The sequence below is a fragment of the Microcaecilia unicolor genome, chromosome 1 (genome assembly GCF_901765095.1).
Source record: "Microcaecilia unicolor chromosome 1, aMicUni1.1, whole genome shotgun sequence".
NCBI classification, from domain to species: Eukaryota; Metazoa; Chordata; class Amphibia; order Gymnophiona; family Siphonopidae; genus Microcaecilia; species Microcaecilia unicolor.
In genome coordinates this window covers 83,313,420-83,334,514 of record NC_044031.1, presented here as the reverse complement: position 1 = coordinate 83,334,514, position 21,095 = coordinate 83,313,420, and the positions used below count along the sequence as shown (strand labels likewise).

General features: G+C 42.3%; 1 protein-coding gene across 1 annotated transcript in view; it reads left to right on the top strand.

The window, feature by feature from the left end:
* Positions 1 to 1,090: 1,090 nt before the first annotated feature.
* DIP2C (disco interacting protein 2 homolog C) overlaps positions 1,091 to 21,095 on the top strand; it is a 763,198-nt gene continuing 743,193 nt past the window's right edge. The window contains 1 exon segment of the mRNA XM_030198809.1: positions 1,091 to 1,378. The gene's annotated coding sequence lies outside the window, so the exon portion shown is untranslated.

Below are 21,095 nucleotides of genomic sequence, written 5' to 3'. Positions count from 1 at the left end.
TCTTTTACCTATCTATATGTTCAATCTTTGCTTATACCCTACGCTGTCTATGTGTTGTGTTGACATTGTAAGTAGTATACTATGTCATACTTTGTATTGTTATTTGAATATTTTTACTGCTGTAATTGTTTATTGCTTATGTTTGATTTATTCTTACTGTACACTGCCTTGAGTGAATTCTTTCAAAAAGGCAGTAAATAAATCCAAATAAATAAAAGATTCACTATGGGGATTAAGGTTGACACTGAAAACTCAAAACTAAACAGCCATGCTAAAGGATAGTGTAGCTTAAGACATTGCGCCTCAAATGCAGAAGGAATGGATCCTCAGAAGCTTAGCCGAGATTGGGAGGTGGGGCTGGTGTTTGGGTGGTGGGGCTAGTTCTGGGCAAGACTTCTACGGTCTGTGTCCTGAAAATGGGGCTAGTTCTGGGCAAGACTTCTATGGTCTGTGTCCTGAAAATGGCAGATACAAATCAAGGTAAGGTATACACAAGAAGTAGCACATATGAGTTTATCTTGTTGGGCAGATTAGATGGACCGTCATCTACTAGGTTACTACGTCATGCATTGTCTCTGATTCTTCACTGCTAATGTTTGCCACAACACTCTGTGTGACCTCTAGCTGACCTGACCCATAGATGCCAACATTTCAAAATAATTGGGGGTGCCAGACACAATACAAGTAACCCCCCCTCCCTGAACATATTCAGAGAGCAAAGGGGGGAGGGGTTACTTGTAGCATCCACTGGATCCACAGATCTGGCTTTTATGAGCTGACCACCTTATGGCCTGAAGTCGGGGTCTTGGAAACCCCGAAAAATGTGCTTCCAGAAAATTGTCATAATAATAATAGTGCTACATGAAGCGTAGGCCATCCTCACGGGGGTCCGTACTCTGCAGGTAATGGATTGGGCGGGGGAAGAGGAGGCATAAGCTGTTTTACACCCTTTCCCCTCACGCCAGGTCGCTCAGCTCTCGGGCTCCCCCTAAAGAGCGGCGGCGGCAGCACTAGCCACACGGCCGCGCTCACGTGACCGTGACAGGCGCTCTGAGCGCAGGCAGCAGCAGTAGCCACCACCGCCCGAGACCCTCTTGCTGCCCGAGTAGCTACGGCGAGCGCGGATCGTGCCGGGGGCGCTCCCGGGCACCCGAGACGGAGAGAGGCCGAGGGGCTGCGCAGAGATGGCGCAGCTGCAGTGACAGGGCAGGAGGACGAGGAGAGGCGCCGGGAAATCAGTGCCGATGCATTGCTGCTAAGCGTCGCCCAGGAGCGCAGACAAAGAGTCGGAGCATGGCGGATCGCAGCCTGGAGAGCGTGCCTCTGCCGCTGGAGGTGAGAGCCAGGCTGGCCGAGCTGGAGCTGGAGCTGTCCGAAGGTAAAGCCGAAGCCTTTCACTGCTCGCGGTTGGATGTGTGTGTTTTTTTTTAATGTGTGTGTGTGCGCTTTGCAGCCGGGTGGGGGTTGGGCAGGGATGATGGATTCCTCCCCCTCCCGCGGGGTATTTGGTTTGCATGCCCGTAGCGCGATTACAGTGACATTTCATTGGGGAGAGGGGGGTGTAGTGGTGGGGTTATGCTCTCCCCGGCAAACGTTTGGGGCAATAGATACGTTTCAGCTGATATCCCCCCCCCCCCCCCAGTATTTATTTCCAATGTAGTTATTTGACATTCTGTTTTCGTAACAGCTCAGAAACGAAATTTTTTGGTTCAAATTTGGCATCGAAAATTTAAAGCATCTTAGGCACTCTATTGTTTGGATTATTTTCGTTCTTTTTCATAATATGATTGGAATCCCGTATGCATGCTTGTTTGGATACATTTCCTCATGACGTACGGGGATTTTTACCCCCCCCCCCTTCTATTTTCTTCTGCCGCTTTAGATTTTTGTGTTTGTAATTTGTACCGGGAGGAAGGGAGAGAGACAGAGGTTCGCTATAGTACGATGCTGCTTTTATTTTTTTTTTTTTTTTGACTGGACAGATTATTTTTGTTGTCTATCATGGGAAGGATGGAAAATATGTAGGGCAGGGCTTTTGTAAGTTCTCCCGGAAGATAAGATTGATGAGAGAGAGCGAGGTTTTTAAGCCAGCTTGGAAATAATGCGGAGATCCCCCTTTCCACCCCCGTCCTTGCATTCAAAGGCTGGGTCTGTGTGTGTCAGCTGTGGAAGGAAACCAAGCGTTAAGAGGGCTTTCGGGGGATTGATGTGTTGCTCAGGAGTGTTTTTGTTGTTGCTGCCTATAAAAGGGGATGGCGATTGTGCCGTGTTGGCTTTCAAAGTTCCCCTTGAGATTCGAGGGCTGGATTTAACGCTTTGGTGTGCAGAACCAGCGAGATGTAACCCCCCCCCCCCCCCAATTATTTCCATCCAGCGTAGCTGACGACTCCTCCATACATTTCCCATCTTTAAAAAGGTGTGTCTTAATTTGCCTCTATCCTCCCTCCCTGTTCGGCAGATTTTTGCTGCTCGATCCCTTCTTGTGGAGGTCATGTGTGCCGAGGGCTGGTGCTGGAGCTGCATCTCCCTCTCTCTCTGCCTGTGTGTAGCCTCCTGTTGAAGTTCAAGATCTGTTCCGGAGGGAAATGGCTGGGCAGCGAATCGCTGCCTTTCTTTCTCCCATGGAATTAACGCGCATATTCCGCTGTTGGAAAGCGATTAATTGCTTAAACCTCTTCCCCGTGTAGGAGTCGTTGAAATTGATCAGGGTGTGTTGAACTTTAATTTTTTGTAACGGTTTTCTAAGTGCTGCCAGCCTGCGAGTAAAATCAGCTCTTGCCAATGCCATCCGTGGGGGAGGAGCTGTGCGTTGACTTAGGATCCCCCCCCCTTTTTTTTAACACTTTCAGGGCAGGAAGGGGGGTTTAGCTGTGGTCTTCTGTTTTAAAATGTGCCTGCATTAAACGCCTCTCACTGTTGAGCAAAAGTCAGTCTCTTACTGTCTTGGTCTTCGCTCTCTGTCCTGGAGGGCTGAGGAAAGGGTCAGGTTTTTAGAATACCCCTAATGAACATGGCAAAGGAGATTTGAATACAGCTGAGGTAGTAGACAATCACATTTACTATGCTTATTCATTAGAGGTGTTCTAAACACCTGACCTGTGGGTGGCCCTCAGGGACTGGGAGGGTGATCTTATTGCATTGTTCTGAATAAATAGAAATGACAGTGGAGAAATCTGTGGGCGCCTGGGCTCCCCTGAGCAGTCAGTATGTAATCAGAGGGACCCACTTCATTTGTTCCATGGTGCAAGTTCCGATCAATATTGTTTTGATATTTTACAGTGCACTTGACAGCAAATGACACAGAGGTACAATGGGACTCCTATGGGACTCCTGCACGAGATCCTAGGTTTTTATGGTTAGGTCATACAGGTACTGTGGCTTCAGGCTGCCACCTGCAGACCTCACTGAAGCAGAGAAATGATGGCTGTCACAGTTCGGTACTTGTTGAAAGTAAATGCATTGGACTTCCTCATGTGCTTTTAACTGTCAGGGTTCCTAGACTATATGAGGATTTTAGGGTTTCTTTTTAGGAAGGAAGGGAGACCGGTGTTTGCAGCTCAAGGGGGGTGTCTGTGGTTTTCCTTTTCTATATAGTTTACCCCAGTGTTCTGTCATTTCTCTTGAGGGGAAGAACCAGAGTATTAATATTTGAAGACTTGGCCACAGAGAAACCATCCATAAAAATATGTGAAGGAGCAGTCCTACATTCTACTGAGTGGGAGCCCTGGGTTCTGTTCCTGAGCCTGACCTTGCCTCCCTGGGCGGGCATTTGTCTGTCTGTCTGTGCATTCAGCTCATGCCTTTTTCCGAGGTACAGTACAGTAGGGAGTAATCTCAGTCCCAGGAGAGAGGGGCATCCCATCCATGACACATTTGGTCATCTGCCCTGGTAGATGCCTCCTGGTCAGGGGTTGTCAGGAGGGGGCTAGAAAAGGAAGTAAAAGCCAGAGTGGTTGAGAATGAATGTTCATGACACTGTACACCAGAAGTGTCATGTTCTAGATGAGCCAAAATTTCAAAGCAACAGAGGGAATGGGTGGCAGGCACATGGAGGATGTGAAGGGGTGCAGGGCCATACATAGAAGCTTTTTGTGAGACCTGTAGGTCAGTAGGGGCTGAAAAGTGAGGCTAGGTATGAAAAACATTGTCGCTCAATGGTAGGGGCCCTGAAGTGGAAACTGTTGGGCAGAAAAATGTCATAATGAGCTATTCCTATAAATTGTTCTGTTGTCAGACGTCCTAGAGACAACTGAAGAGAATCAATATTATAAAAGCAGTTTGCATCAATGACCAGATGCATGGTGGTTATGGTTTATGCCCAGCTCAAAACTGTGCTCAATTATTTATACACTTTTGTAGTACATTCACAATGGACTTGAAAAATCTTTGGAGGAAAAGACCTCAGAAGCCTTCAGTGCTCAGTGTAAAAATACACAGACAATTTTAGCACTTAGTAGGCAACATTCTCAATCATGGGTCAGAAAACCTCTGTTTTTTAAATTTAATTTTGCATTTAAAATACCAAACTCAAGACTTCTTATTTTCAGGCACTAAACACCCAACACTTAGCTATGGAATGCTTCATTAAGCTAAGTGTTGAATGTTTAGTGCCTAAAAATAAGAAGTTTTTTTGGTATTTTAGGTGCAAAGTTAAATTTAAAAAATGGAGGTTTTTCTGACCTATGATTGAGCATGTTGCCTATTAAATGCTAAAATTGTCTGTGCTTTTGTACTGAGCACTGAAGGCTTCTGAGGTCTTTTCCTCCCAAAAAATTTTTGAGTCCACTGTGAATGTACTACAAAAGTGTATAAATAATTGAGCACAGTTTTGAGTTGGGAATATTCTTATATACCAGTGCAACAGTTTGGTTATGGTTTATGGCCATGCTGCTCAGTTTACATTATCAAGGGGTCTATGGTGTTGCGGAGTTGTGCTTTTAACATTCTCCCCTTGGCATGTGGAATTGCGATTTTTGCATAGAAATCAAACATTCACTAAGCAGTGGCCTTGGTCTTGATGGTACTGACTGCATGTTGGGGGGGGGGGGGGGGGGGAATAGTGCCTTACACTGCCTGAGGAGGAGGAGGAGGGAGATTTCAAAGAGTGCGACCCTGCAGTGGCAGTACAATGTGGCTACACAGGCTGCATGACAATGTGTGTGTGTGGGAGGTTTTCAGGACCTTTTGGCTGTGAAGCTACCTTTTTATAATTATTTATTGCATTTGTATCCCACATTTTCCCACCTCTTTGCAGGCTCAATGTGGCTTACAATACATCATGGAAAGTGGTAATGATAAAAGAATAGACATTTGGTGTTACAGAAGGATTTTGGGTTGAATGGTAATAGAATACATGATAGTAATATAACATAAGGCATTATTAATAATATTAATAATGGTGGGATATATAAATCTGGCCAGAGGCATAGCACAAAACAGCCCATGGACACAACGTCCAGGAGTTTGGACAGCTAAAATGGATCCCTCTGTTAGGTGTGTGTTTTGGAAACGAGCACCACATACCCCTGGCATTCTTTGCTTTTTTGTATGGAATGCCTGGATAGTGGGGCACAGTTTCTTACTTAAGGGGAATTCATCAAGCGTCATTAAGGGAATTAGCACGTGCTAAAATGCTAAAAGCCTATTTTATACCTGTGGGCTTTTAGCATCTAGTGAGAACTAATTCCCTTCAGGTGTGTTAAGGCCCTAACAATGCTTGATGAATTCCCCCCCTTACTCCTCTTAGCTCTGTCGGCTGCTGTTGTGATCTTGCATCATTCCTGACTTTGGATGGGAATGCAGGTGTCATGGGCTATTTGCTGATAGGAGTTTGTGTGTCTGGCAACCTCATGTGCAACACATTTCATTCTTTCAGTCCGCACCATCTGAAAATATTCATTGATTTTGGGGCCAGGGAGCTTTTTTTTTTTTTTTTGCTTGGTGCAGTGGATGAATGTACAAATGTGGGATCTCCCTTGTGAGCTGATATTTAGCATGCCGGGTCATATTAAAAAAAAATACTTGGGAGGAGCATGAGAACCTCTCTGAAAGAAAAAAGTTCAATAAATGCATGCTGGTGAAATGGGAGGTCTAATACCTTTAGGTTTGTGGTTTCTGTGCTGCACTCTGAAATCCGTTGATACTGTCTTGGGTCATCAAATGCTTCCATAATAGATTTTCACGGATTGTCATCTGATGTGCCTCCAATAGTTAACCAAAGCAAGTAAAAATCTTCCATCTTAGGTTAAGAGTACCTTAAAAAACCCACATGGTTTGAAACTTAGTAAGAAGAAATTGAAATTTAATAAATGTGTTCTCATCCCTAATATTTGGGGTCAGTTTTTGGGGGTTTTTAGTGTTGGATTATGTGTTGGTGGTAAAGTGTATGAGGATTGCAATGTTTTGTGATTATATTGATGATTTTGTGACTTTATAGATATGTATGTATGGTGTTTTGACTGGCATGTATCTAGTTATGGTGTTGTGAACTGCTTTGTAATCGACTTTGGGAAAAAGCTATATATAAATTGGTAAATTAATGAATACCTGTTTTCCTTTCCCATATATTTGTAAATATAAATGCTTTTGCTAGATGCACTGGAAAGCTTCCTTCCTCTGAATGTCTTTGGCCTTCTCTGTGGTTTCTAATATCTGAACTTAAAACCTGCCTGTAATGGACATTAATTCAACCTGGCAAAAGCTTTCTAGAATATCAGTACTGTACTTTGTCTCCTAATTTCATTAATGCCCATTACTGACCTCTTTTTATCGAATGCTGTGCTCCGCTGTCCTTGGATGCAATGAGCCCTCATGGGAGATATGCGTAAACACACACACACACACTACAGTTTCTTTCCTTGCCAAAGCTGGTTAGCTAGGATATGACTTTAGCAGGGTAGTGTGATATTTTACATATTCATTTGACTTATCAGACCTGTGTTCTGAGACAATGCCAGGGTTATAGCAGTTGCCGGAGTGGTAATACCCACATTGTTTCCCTCTTGTTTTAGTGTGTTCTCTGTTTGGACTGATAGATGCAGGTCAGAATTGCACTCCCCAGAGCAGGGGTTCTTGAAGCCCATTCTTATCCAGCCAGGCAGGTTTTCAGAGTATCTGCAATGAATATGCATGAGACAGATCTGCATGCTTAACTCCCCCCCCCCCCCCCCCCGTCATACGTAAATCTGTCTCATGCATATTCATTGTGGGTATCCAGAAAATATGATTGGCTGGGTGTGTCCTGAGGACTGAGTTAAGAACCACAATGTAGTGCATTGTAATGGTACATGGACTAAGCAGTGGCAAACAGAGCTGGGGGGGGGGGGGGGAAGGGTGCTGGAGGAGGAGCTGAAAGGAGTGGAGGAGTGGCCTAGTGTTTAGGGTGGTGGAACTGGGGAACTGAGGAACTGAGTTCGATTCCCGGCACAGGCAGCTCCTTGTGACTCTGGGCAAGTCACTTAACCCTCCATTGCCTACCGCATTGAGCCTGCCATGAGTGGGAAAGCGCGGGGTACAAATGTAACAAAAATAAAAATAAATAAATAAATAAAACAAACAAACATTCAGAACCTTTATGATGTGTTGGGAGAGGCGAGAATGTAAACCTTGGCTCCCCTGCACTGGAGCCCCCTGGTATGCTACTGCCACAGTTAGGTAAGCAGTAATGGCCAGTTGTTCTCAACATTTGTGTTAGACTCTATGCCACTCTGCATCTGCCCACATTCTTGCATTGGTGAGTTCCTCTGACTGGCATTGAGGACTATGCGGTGACAAGGTGACATTTTTCATGTCTTAACGTACAGTTGCCTTTTATGCTTCATATTCTGGTTTTGAAACCTGGCAGCTTTATTGATGCAGTCATTTAACAGTCATTGCTTGCCCTGGGTCAGACTGACACAATTGAAATGAAGTGGGTCAGGGTTTTGCTGTTGTGCACCAGTAAATATGCATTTTTATTGCCTACTGTTTTTGCCACCGTTATTCAGAATCTTTGCTTGCTTACTGGCACTACAAACGTTTGGTTTTATATATGTACCTGTCTGAACTTGGTGACTTGTTTTCCTGTTCATCTGCCCCTATGCATGGGCACCACCTCCCTTTGAGATGTTCTGTTTTTATGGGAGGCCTGCCTTTAGAAATGCTGCTGAGGGCAGGAATGACCCATTGATTCTAGCAGTGGGCCAAGAGCCAGTGAAAACATGATCTTGGGCAATTCACTTAATCCTCCATTGCCTGAGGTATAAAATGTAGCTTGTAAGTTCTCCAGGGTAGGGACATTACCTACCTATCATACTTGAATTGTGATTTACCTTGAGCATGGTTAGGAAAGATGAGCAATTGAAAATCCAAATCTGGTTAGGTTGTGTAAACTGGAAAATAATTTTCTTGGCTAGAGATAAGTCTGGATTCCACATTGTATTTTAACTCTGACTTTGATTAATGTGGATAAAAAAACTGTTAGATTCTGGGCGTGAAAATCATATGTATATTTATTAGAGCTGCGTTTTAATCACGGTTAACTCTGCGATCAATGTATTGAATCATTAATTGCAATAAAAACAAGCAAACTAATAACATTGTAGTGTCTCCTGTCTTCTCCAAACATCTCTTCTGCTCTTTTCCATTCCCAACCCCTGTCTTTGGTGCAATCCAACATCTCCCCCCCCCCCCCCCCCCCCATCTGAAGTTCAACATCACCTTCCCTCACATGCCCAGTCTACCTTAAAGGTGGTCTTCTGTTGATCCTCGCCAGTGGCAGTGTTGCACATATGCCACCTGCTCTGAAGCTTTCCCTCTGACCTGTCCTGCCCATGCCGAAACAGGAAGTCATGTCGGAAGAGGCACACGGGCCAGAGGGAAAGCTCTGAAGTAGGACATAGGCAACATATGTTCAATGCTGCCGCTCCCAGGACCAGCAGAAGACCAGCTTTAAGGTAGACCAGCAGGGGTATGGTATGGGAGGGGGAGAAGTGTGAGCTGCAGATCCACAGCAGAATTGGAGGGGTCACTGATGGAAGTTATGACAGAGGCAGTGAGCTCTAGAAGCCATGAGAAGAGCTTGGTGCTGCTCAATAAGTTTGTGCTGCTGCTTATGGGGGTGAATGGGAGGAAGAAAGGCTACAGAGAGAGAGAGAATGGACCCCCCTGCAAGGCAAGGGAAATGGGACTTGATATACCGCCTTTCTGAGGGTTTTTTTGCAACTACATTCGAAGTGGTTTACATATATTCAGGTACTTATTTTGTACCAGGGGCAATGGAGGGTTAAGTGACTTGCCCAGAGTCACAAGGAGCTGCAGTGGGAATTGAATTCAGTTCCCCAGGATCAAAGTCCACTGCACTAACCACTAGGCTACTCCTCCAGAGAGAATGGACCTGGGGAAGGAAGATAATAGAGAAAAGGAGAGATGTTGAATCTGGGGGTGGGAAGGAGGGAAATTTAGTCCTCTAGGGAAGGGAAAAGGGATGGGGTTTGATACGCCGCCTTTCTGTGGTTACAATCAAAGCAGTTTACATATTATATACAGGTAATTATTTTGTACTCGGGGGCAGTGGAGGGTTAAGTGACTTGCTAAGAGTCACAAGGAGCTGCAGTGTGTGTGTGGGGGGGGAAGCCTCAATTGTTCAATTGATTGCAATTCAAATTTGTAATCAAACTGCAGTTCAAATATATATATGTGTGTATAAACATTATAGTCTAAATTCAGTAAAAGGCACCCAAATTTGACTGCCAAAAAAAAAAAAATTACATGTGGAGTGCTGTTCTATAAACAGTGCTGTGATCTTGGTACAGTTTATAGATTAGTATGTAGGCCGGGATCCACGCCCAACTTTTAGGTGTGAGAATTTACACCAACTGCAGCCTGTTATAAATCCCTGTGCCTGATCCACTGAATTGTATAATAGTTGGGTGCATCTTTAGTGAATGTCCCTGACCCATCCGTGACCTTCCCTTGGACACCCCTTTTCAGTTGTGAGCTAAAGAATTTGTGTGCACATTTTTATAGAATAGCGCTGAGCAAGGTATGTGTAAATCCAAATTGTTGCCAATTAGTGTGAATAATTGTTAGTGCCCAATTATTGGTGCTCATGGGCTCGTTACTTAAATTAAGTGAATTGGGTGCATCCCCCATTCACACACACACGCTCTTGATAAGCATCTTAATGTAAAATCAAATTTCAGACGTTTTCCTTCTTGACTGTGGAAAGGAGAGGTTTTTTTTTTGCAGGCTATCCCTAATGAATATGTATGAAGTAGTTTGCATGAACATCTCTGTCAACTATATGCCACACATTCTTATCCATATTCATTAGTGGTAGTTTGAAGCTCTAACTGGTTTGTGATGCGCTGGGATTGAAAGTTCCCAGCTTGTCTGAAGGTACTGTCTTAGAATACTGAGGGCGGAAAATGTATTTTTTTTACAGACTGGGACTGCAGTACATAAATTTTTAATGTGGTGTGGCTGTTGGTAAGGAAAGCAGAAATGAAACTGGATTAATCTTACAAACTTTTATCTGACGATGTGCTTATGGCCCTAAAAAGCAAAAACAAAACAAAAAAAAAACCCGAATAGTTCCACCCTAGCCCATGGCAGCAGAGATGATATGGTCATCTGTTCGTGCTCGCCATTTACATTGCCCGAGGGCAGTCTCTGGCTAATTCATAAGCTGTCAGGTTGGCATACTGTACCCTGGCTTTCTCCAACTGTGTGCACCTTAACACCCTGTGCAGTGATAGTAGTTGCTGGACTCTTTCTGGGTCTGCAGCCTACCTTTTTGTTTGTTTTTTTCCTCATTTGAAATAAATACAGTTTCATACTTAATTGAATTTACAACTCAAATGTCAGTTCTGATCAGTCTTTGCAGACTGTTCTTTCACTTCATACTCTTTACCTCAGTCCGGGTGATCTTCTTGCTCTGTGTGAAATCATAGCATTTCATTTAAAAAAATGTAGATGTGGCCTGCCATGCCATGGAAAGTCACTTCTCTGTCCAAACTCTAATAGCTGTTCTTTAAGTGTAGTTGCTACAGTAACATCTTAATTTGCAGTAACAGTTGAAAATATTTTATTTTTTGACCTTTTCCCTCTGTTTCTGCAGTGTCAAAACATTCGCTCAGTGTAAGAACATATGATATTCAGCTCTAGAATCACCATAATGTGATCCTAATAGAACACTGGGCTTGAACTTCTGTCATGCTAGTGAAAAATGCAGGGCTTTCTGATTTTCTATGCTCTGATAGTATTTTTTTTTCTTATTTATAGGATGCTTTTTCTTCAAGGTACCCCCTGGAGGGCAGTTAACACTATTTTAAGTGATTAGCCTTCTCTGAACCTGTTGTAGTAAAGGGTACCAATCTTGGCATGTGTTTTGACTTGGGTGTTAGCGAAAAAGTTTGAGTGTTAATTTTACTCATGTATCTAATGGTCATTTAGGTTTTGTGTACATTCTATTCAAATGCACGGAAATAACCTGCATATGGAATTACAGTGCAGTAAAGTGAGCTAAACTTAAAGCACTTTTATACTTCTTTGCTTAGCATTAATTTTTTTTAATGCTGACCCGGGGGGGGGGGGGGGGGGGGGGGGGGGGGGGGGAGATGTACATTTGAAACTGCCATTTACTGCAATGGAATTGAATGGAAATAAAAAAAAAAAATTCCTGAGACATGAACTCCCCAATTTGAGGACATTTGGAGGGGTCGTGATTGAAGGCCTGGGGTCCAAAGAGACCTAAGCCTGGGACCTCCCCAAGCCAGGGGACTGACCTGAAATGTTTGTTTAGGAGGAGGGGTGGGGACTTACGGCTAACAGGGATTTCAGGCTGGCCCAAGAGGTCCTGAGTCAGAGGACCTCTGGATCAGGGGTCTTGTCCTTAGTCTATAGCTTTACGGCCATTTTTAAAACACCTCACACAAATGTGTGCGCATATCAGGCTAAATACCTTTCCTCCGAAAGGGTTAGCCCTTCAATGCACCAAAGGGAGATGGGGAGGGACCCGGGACCATTGAGTTTAGCACCCCAGAGGCTGGAGAGGAAAAAAAAATTGCTCTCTTTCCTAGCCTCTATACTGGATTCCCCAGGCACAGAAGGGAAATTTTTAAATAGAGAAAGAGTGAGACTAATGGGCTCACCTTCTATCGCCTGCTGGAGACTGAGAAAATACTGTGGCTAGGGTCACATGGCCAGGGCTCTTTTTGGCTCTCTAGAGTCAGAGGTTTCTCAGTCTCCACCTGCTGGAAGGCATGCACAACCCATCAGTCCAACCCTGGGTGGGTCCGGAGGGACTAAAGGAAAGCAAATTAACAGGTAAGGTCTAATTTCTCCTTTTACTCTGATTTTGGCATGCATATTTGATTAACAGATGACTGCATCAGTCATTAACATGTTTTTAATGATTGAGTTAAGTGTGTACAAAAATTAATGCACACTTTTACCCGCACTTTATTATTTCGGGCCCTCTGTCTTTGAAGATATTGTGACGTTGCCCAGCCTCACCCCCCCCCCCCCCAAACATATTGACTTTTTCTCTCTTAATTTACACTTGGGGCCTGATTTACTACTGAGTCAGATAGGCTCATGCCGTCTCCTGTGATCAAACTTCCTTGGTTTCATATCTACAAAGTGATACAATTGTGCAGCACAAAGTCTGAATTTCCTGTTCCCAAGCATCACCTTTTCTACAGTATGGTTCTTCTGTTTGTGAGCATGTCCATGTGTGTTGCAGTCATTTGAGTTTAGTTGCCAAAAATTTGGATTTCCTGCATGTTATAGTGTTCAGGTCTGTTTCCAGTGATGTTTTATTAGGAATGCTCAGAAATGTAGAGGGGTGTATTCCTCAAATTGGTTCTCTGTGCTACATATTATGGCTGACAAACCACCAGCAATAGCTATGCTTCCTCCCTGGGGAGTGAGTCTGTTGCCTCCGTGGCACACTTGACTCCATTTGATAGCAGATTTTGACTTAGAGTCTCTAAGTTACTGTGGGGCTCATTTTCGAAAGAGCAAACATTTAAAAAGTGGTATAAAACAGCTCCAAAACATCCAAATCGGAATTTTTGAAACCCATTTTCCAGTTGTTTTTCTATACAGAAAATCCAGGCGTGTTAATGGCGGGATTTGGTCATTCCTAAGACTTGGACGTTTTTCAACCATAATGGAAGAAAATGAAAATGTCCAGGACAAAAACAGTCATTTTGTACTAGACCTTACCTGAAGCAAGTACTGCAGATGTACCATCCCAGACGTATGTTAAGATGAGAATCGACTGTGTGTATTTCTGTTGATGTATCAGCATATCGCAGTTGCATTTCTGCAAGAGCTTCGGCTTTTGTGCCAACTGTAATTTCCTGGTGGAATGAACTATCCTGCCAATTTCGGCGATGCTCTGACCTTAAGCAGTTTAAAAAAATCTTTTGAAAACAAAACTTTGTTTCTGCATTTTGGTAATTATACCGGAGTCTGCTGTTTGATGCTGAGTAATGTTTTTGTATTTGTGGTTGAATATGAATGTTTTTATGGAAACCACCTAGTTATAGGTGGTATATAAGTGTTAAAAATAAATAAGACCTGTTTAAATAACGACTAAGCCACAAAAAAGTGCCCTAAATGACCAGATGACCACTGGAGGAATAAAGGAATGCCCCCCCCCCCTTACTCCTCCAGTGGTCACTGACCCCTCCCCCCACCAAAACCCCCAATAATGTAAAAGAAATGGTACATACCAGTCTCTGTGAGTCTCAGATGTTATAGCCAGTCCTAGTATAACCGCAGGTAGGTCCTGGAGTAACCGACTTGTAGGTGCAGTGCACTGTGGAGAAGGGAACCCAAGCCCATAATGCACTCTGTTACACGTGTGGTAGAGAGTGTGAGCCTTCCAAAACCCACCAAAAACCTACTGTACCCACATATAGGTGATACCTGCAACCGTAAAGGCTATTAGTTGGGTACAGTACGTTTATGGTGGGTTTTGGAGGGCTCTCCGTACAATATAAGGGGATAACAGTGAGATGTGAACCTGGGAGCTTTGAGGTGAGGTCCACTTCAGTGCCCCACTGCTCTGCTGGGATGTCTGTGGCTAGTCTACTAAGATTGCTGGCTCCTCCGACATCCCATTGACTTGATTTTGTGCGTTTTTCATTTGGACTTCTTCCCCCCCCCCCAAAAAAAATGGACCAAAAAGATAAACATACAGAGCAAAAAACATCTAGCGAGTGGACATTTTGACCAAAATGCCTAAAATTGGACTTGGATGTTGTGGAGGAGTGGCCTAGTGGTTAGGGTGGTGGACTTTGGTCCTGGGGAACTGAGGAACTGAGTTTGATTCCCAGCACAGGCAGCTCCTTGTGACTCTGGGCAAGTCACTTAACCCTCCATTGCCCGCCGCATTGAGCCTGCCATGAGTGGGAAAGCGCGGGGTACAAATGTAACAAAAAAAAAAATATATATATATAGCCATCTATCTAAATTAGCACATGGCAGCATAGTAACAGCGCACACTAATTTCCACACTATTTAGGGAGCTTTCAAAGGTGCCATACTTTGCTGTGTCACAGTACTGCGGTCTGAGGCAGAAGGTCTGTATCTGTTTGACAGTTTTAGTAACAGTCCTTTGAAAGAAACCAACCACGTTATGCCATGTGATGTATGTCAACAAATGGTTAGTACAGGAAGGTAATTAGGAAAATTCCCATGTGTGCTGTATTTCAGGGATACTGTCAGGCTAGAAAAACAGGAATGCTTCATGTTTGTTTCCAGCTGTTGTGAAACAGGAAAGTGTGCAAACACCATCAAAGCTAGTCAGAAGGTCCCTCAATAATAGCATGCCTCAATCCTGTTATTTATTTATTAGGATTTATTTACCGCCTTTTTGAAGGAATTCACTCAAGGCGGTGTACAGTAAGAATAGATCAAACATGAGCAATAGGCAATTAGAGCAGTAAAAATATTCGAACAACAATAAGTATGGCATGGTATACTACTTGCAATGACAACACAATATGCACTAGAACATTATAATTGGTAGTGAAGGGTAAGGCACAGTTGTAACATATAGATGAGTAAGAAAGGAGGAAGAATTAGAAAGTAAGGTGATTGATTTAAAGAAATTGCACATGAGGTCAGAAAGATGGTTAAATATTATCTCAGCTAGGGTAGGAGTGGATAAACATGTCCCGCTGCAGTATGTGCAGCCCGAGTCAATCCTTGTGTGTGTGAGTGAGACTAACAAGTTAGTTACTACTTCCATTAAAGGCCTGGTTGATGATCCAGGCTTTCACCTGCTTCCTGAAGTAGAGATAGTCTTGTGTTAAGTGCAGCCTTTCAGACAATGCATTCCAGAGTATGGGGGCTACTCCGGAGAAGGCTCGCTTGCGAGTATCACATTGTGTAATGTCTTTTGGAGAGGGTGTAGTTAGTGAAAGTCCTTGTTGTATTCCTTTGCACATTATTTTGCTGCAAACCGGAGTTAAATGAAATTGTTTTGCAAGATAGTGAGGCAGCTGCCTTGATTAGTAGATGTATTTTGTGATTGCTCAGTGGAGCAAGTTCTAATGCTCTGTTTCTTCAAACCGGTAGGGCCTCGGGTAATGGCATTCAAAAACAAGGGTAACCAAATTTCTGTTTCAACTCAGATTTTCTTTTTTAAATCAATCAAATTCAAGACCTGAAAGAACTGCAAACAATTTCAATAGCTGTGTTTCCAAAGAGTTTGACTTTTATTTACAAGCTGTTCCATAGGCACAATGTTGAGTGAATGCAGGTTTTAATAATCCATGCTGAGGTGGATTCCACATCAGCATTCCATTTTCATTTCACGGTTTTATGGTCTCCTTAGGGGGAAGGAGGGACTCTTTTTTTTTTTTTTTTTCCTTTCTTTTTTTTTTTTGTTCGCTGTCCAAGAGTCTTTGTCGACTGCAAACGATTCACTAATGAGGTTCCGTACTCCTCCCAGGAACTTGTGCCTTCGGTGGGAAATAAGCCTACTCTCCTTCAGCCTTATCTCATGTCGATTCTGTGCCTGAGCTGCTCCACACCATCACACGCTAAACTGCAGCTCAACAAACTCCTTGGCTAGAGCATCCCCACAACGTTCTGTGGTGCACCACCACTAGGATCCAAAACATAGGGTTTTATATAAAAATGGAAATGTAATGTGCAGTTTACAGTGCTGAATCACTTATGTAATATATATTTACTTTCATCTCTTCCCTGGTGCAGTTGTTACTGCAAAGATATGCAAAATGAAGTAAACATGACGATCCTAGTTTGCTGCACTCTAAAACTATAAACAAATGTCTTCTCTAGCAGTACGATGGGCCATGAAACCATACCCAGGGCTGGCCAAAATCTTTCTTTTTATTTTGTACTTTTGCATTTGTTTGAATTTTGTTTCTTTTATGCCTCAGTCCAATATTTTATCATCTTTCTGAAGCCTTTGCTCTTGCCAGTCTTTCCTCCCTTCCAATAGCACTGCCCCAGCTACCCAGGAAGTTTTCCACTTGTAAATATGAATAAAAAAAGCTAAGAAAAACAAGGTTTTATCAGAATAATGTAAAAATATCAGTACAGTTCTGAGATCCCTTTCCCCATTACATCAGATCTGAAGGTAGCTTATTATGTGAATTTCACATGATGGCATCGGTCTCTTAAGTGCTGAAACTTCCAATCAAAGATGACAAAATGGGGCAGCAAACCCTCCTTGGAAGATAACTTTGGTTAGATACTGTTTTTTCTAGAAAACATTGTTTATTGTGCTGCTGTGAATAAAGGTATTTTTTCTGGGTGTTGGATAGTTTTATGTATAGAAATAGAGTATGATACTTCGGGTCCTGGTTTTGATGCGTTGCATTTTTTTTTCTTGCCTTGGGTAACTGCATGAGGTGCTTCATGGATGTAGTTTAATTGACTGTCCTAGACAAGTCACATAGGGCAAATCTAAGAAGGTATTTTACTAAAGGTTATATGTCACAAGACCCTTTTTATTCCTATGGGCCCTGCTGCAGATAACATGCTTTAATCTTTAGGAAAAGACCCCCTAATACTCCAATAATCAGAAGCAAACGCAGGCGCTAGAGGCCAGTAGCATTGTACTAGCACCCGCATTTGCTCCCACCTGATGATCAGAGCCAACAAGCGCATGTAACAATGTGCTCGCCAGCTCTGAACGCAGTGAGTATGCAAATGCATGCTAAACAGGGCATTACCAATGCTCAGTGGGCAGTGTGCCAAACATTGGCGCCGCTCCTGCAGCAAACCCTGTGCCAGCTCAGAGATATGGCCGTGAGAGGGGGGGTTTGGTCGGGTCAGGGGCATTCCCATAGTTTAGACGTAGTGTTATTCCCAGAGTTTAGACACAGTGTTATAGAATAGAATCTTTTATGCTTCCTAATATCAGTTGTTCGCCTGCGTTTACACCAGGTTTCAGCAGTGCCTGCACTCAGGCACAAAGGACTAGATTCTATATATAGCATGACAATCTGCGCTGAAACGAAATACGCCTAGGCGTATTCTATAAAGTATGCCTAAATCTGCAGTGAAACGAAGGCGTATTCTTTTATAGAATAAGCCTAAATTTCTGTGCAGTTTATAGAATACGCCCTCATCCGTGGGACTAAATTTAGTAATGGGCAGTTACGCCAAGTAAAACCCGGTGTAAATGCAGATGCCTTAAATTAAGTGCAGACCAGGTGTATTCTATAACTGCACGTAGATTTTAGAAATGCCCATGACCCGCCCATTCCACACCCATGGCCATGCCCCCTCTTCAACTATACGTCTGTCACGTTTCAGAATATGGTTACAGTTCTGCACGTGAATTCTAATTAATGCCAATCGGTGTCTATAATTGATAAGTGGCAATTATCGGTGCTGATTGGCTTGCTAACTAATTAAGTTGTGCGCAAAGCTAGTATTTTGCAAAGGGTGCAACTTCCTGGCACTTGACTTTGCTGTCTATTTGCGTTATTTGAAATGTATGACTAATATGATGAGTGTTCACTTTTGTTATTATATTGTTTGGGAAATATGGGTAATTGAGTGACCTTTCCAGGGCCTTTGTGGAGATGTTTTATATTTTACAGGGTGGAAACTTTGTCCTCCTGAAGAAGTGATCTTGCAAAATACAGAACTGTATTGAGGAGGACAAGCAGATATTTGGGCTGGACTGATGAATTTTAAAGGAGATTTAAAATCTGGAAGTAGCATAAACTGGGCCGCAGCCCCGCTATGCCATTGAGAATACAGCTACATGATTGTTTCAGCAAACAAGTGTGGAAAATGAGTACCTGATGCAGTGAATGTCGAATCCATTTTTGTCATCAAATTATTGGTCAAGTTTGGTGGCGATTTCTGGACTGATATAAACATCCATTATTAGTGAATAGACTGGGTCATATTTGGAATGATCTGTAGTATAGGGGTGTTTAGTCTCTTCGGGCTTGTACTTGAAAATAACTACATTTGGTTGTACACAAGTATATATGAAGAGTCATTTTTCCTTTTTTTTTTCCGTATGTGTGTGGGGATTGGTTTATGTGGGTCATGTGAAGCCTGGTTTTTTTTACAGCTTTATATGTTTTAGCTTTTGATGAATAAAGATTTGAATAGTTAACAAATTAATATTATTTGTATAGGTATTTGGTAACTGGTATGCGTAAGGACTAGTACCCCTTATTTGTATACCTAACTTTGGGCATCATTTATTGAATCCCCCACCCCTTCTATTTACAAGAGAAGGAGGTACAGTAGATGGTAAATTGGTGTTCTGCTTATTGGTACTACAAAAATCAGTTGCTGACAGCAGCATGGATGCCTGTGCAGTTGAGAAGTATGTAAACTATAAAACTTCCTCAGGTTTTTATCTCTGGTCCCTTGTCTGGTAAATTCCTAGATATTTTGGGCTTCATTTTATAATAGGATACCTACTTGAGAAGTCCAAAGAGGTGCCTTTTTTAATGAAGGCAACATAGACCTCTATGGGGGAGATTCTGTTTAGGATAATTCAGTTTTATAGAACTCCTTTTCCATGAGTAAAATAAGCTTTACATGTGGGAAAGGGTTTATGAAATGACCTCCCTTTTTGTATCGGTGGTTTGATGGGAGCACCTTGCTTTTGTTCTTTACAGATAGCCTGCCACATTGACTCATTAGTTGGGAATGTTCCTGTCATCTTGTGAATAGAAATAATGTTCTCTAGAGCCTCATAAAATAAATTATAGCAATAACCACTCTAGGTAGTCTCTTTCTCTCAGTTATTGCAGTGTCAGTCTGTGGCACTCTGCTCTGTCATCGGCTCTTCACATATGTAACCAATATTCTTTGCTAAATGCACCTAATGTGAAGCAGAATCTGCTTGATATTCAATTGGGCCGGTACCTACCTCTTGCTGAGACTCACACACGTCTTCCGTGTCAGTGGACCTTCATGAAACTTTGGTCTCGACAGTCAACAATGAAGCTGGCTTACTTAATTTTAGAAAGCATCTTAAGATATACAGAACTAGAGTTGCAATTTTTAAAATTTGTATGTGATTAATTCTGTCCCGTCTATTTTTATTTTATTTGTGATTCGTAACTTTTCCATTGTATCGACAGGGTTTGGTTAAGGTTGATAATAATGAGGTTTGCTTGATTTCATTTCTGGTTACTAGAATAAGGTTGCTAGAACTTTCTGGATTTTCATATGCTTCATAACCTATCACCTTAGATTTTAGTCCCACTTGAGGTATGACTGATTAGGAGTTAGCATAATTTTTTTTGTATTTTTAGTTTATTTTTAATTGCTTGTGGTCTTATTATTTTTTATTGTTTGGTCATTGTTTGAATGTCTATATTTTGTTGTATCTCGCTCAGAAGTGCGGATGATACAAGTTAAAAAACAAACAAACAAAAAATAACCCAAGGAAAAGGTACCAGAAAAATGACAATCTAGCTTATCCAACAAAATGTCGCTGACATCACAGCGTGGTCATTCAGATACGAGTGGCTTTCTCTCTCTTTCTTGGTGTTGAATTCAATCGAAGGGCAACACTTCTAGTTTTTAAACTCTTATTACAGTTTCTTGTTCTACATTTACTTTTATTATTATTATTATTATTAGATCAGTTTTCACTTTCATTGGAAACTGTGACCCTGCTTTCCCTGCAATGGCAAGTCAAAAGAAAAAAAAAAAGAGTTGTGTTGTCTATAGAGCAGAAAGTTGAAGCTTTAAAAAGAATGGACAAGGGTGAGTCCATACAAAAAATTGCAACTGAACTTTGAGTAAGAAGAATAATTGTTATTAACGGTTACTGATGTAATGCTATTGAGACACTGGTGTATCCTCATTGAAAGGAAAACAAGCCTTAAGAAAGAAAATTATTTTTAAAATGTGATTTTTTGTTATAATTTAAAATATGTTGTTCCAATAATTGTGCTTGACGTCATAAAATGCTATTTATTTATTGGGATTTTTGAACCACCTTTATGAAGAGATTCACCCAAGGCGCGGTGTGCAGCAGGTACAGTTTAACATAAAACTTACAATTTTGTTAACTGCATAACAATACTAAAATGAACAAATATAAACATAAATACAGCAAATGATGTAAGCTTGAAAACATCAAATTGAAACCTGATAATAGGACTTCCATGAAACAGTATAAAAAATATACACACTTATCAGCACTGCGTTCAGATAACGGATATTATATGATGTCAGCATAATACTAATGAGACACCTTATAAACATGCATTAGAACATTCAAATAACAGATAAGATGCTAATGCTTTTCTACAATACAGCTTTCTTAATGTTAGCTTACACTGTTCTGAACCAGCTGGTGTTACCCCTTCCCACCAGCAGATAGAGGTAGAGAAAATTGAATTGTACCAGTGACATCACCGGTTATAATCTGTGGTGCTCTCTGGAACAATCCAGTATTTTCTCTACCTTCTGACCTAGCTCTCCCACTTTGCTGGCCACGGCTACACAGTATGATTGAGCCTAATGGCTGCCCCTGGTCACAGTCTTGGGACCATGCCTGGTTGAGCTTGTAGATTGGCTCTGCAGCCCCCAGTTGCACACCTTAGTGACACTGGGTGAGGCTTCGGGTGTTTCTG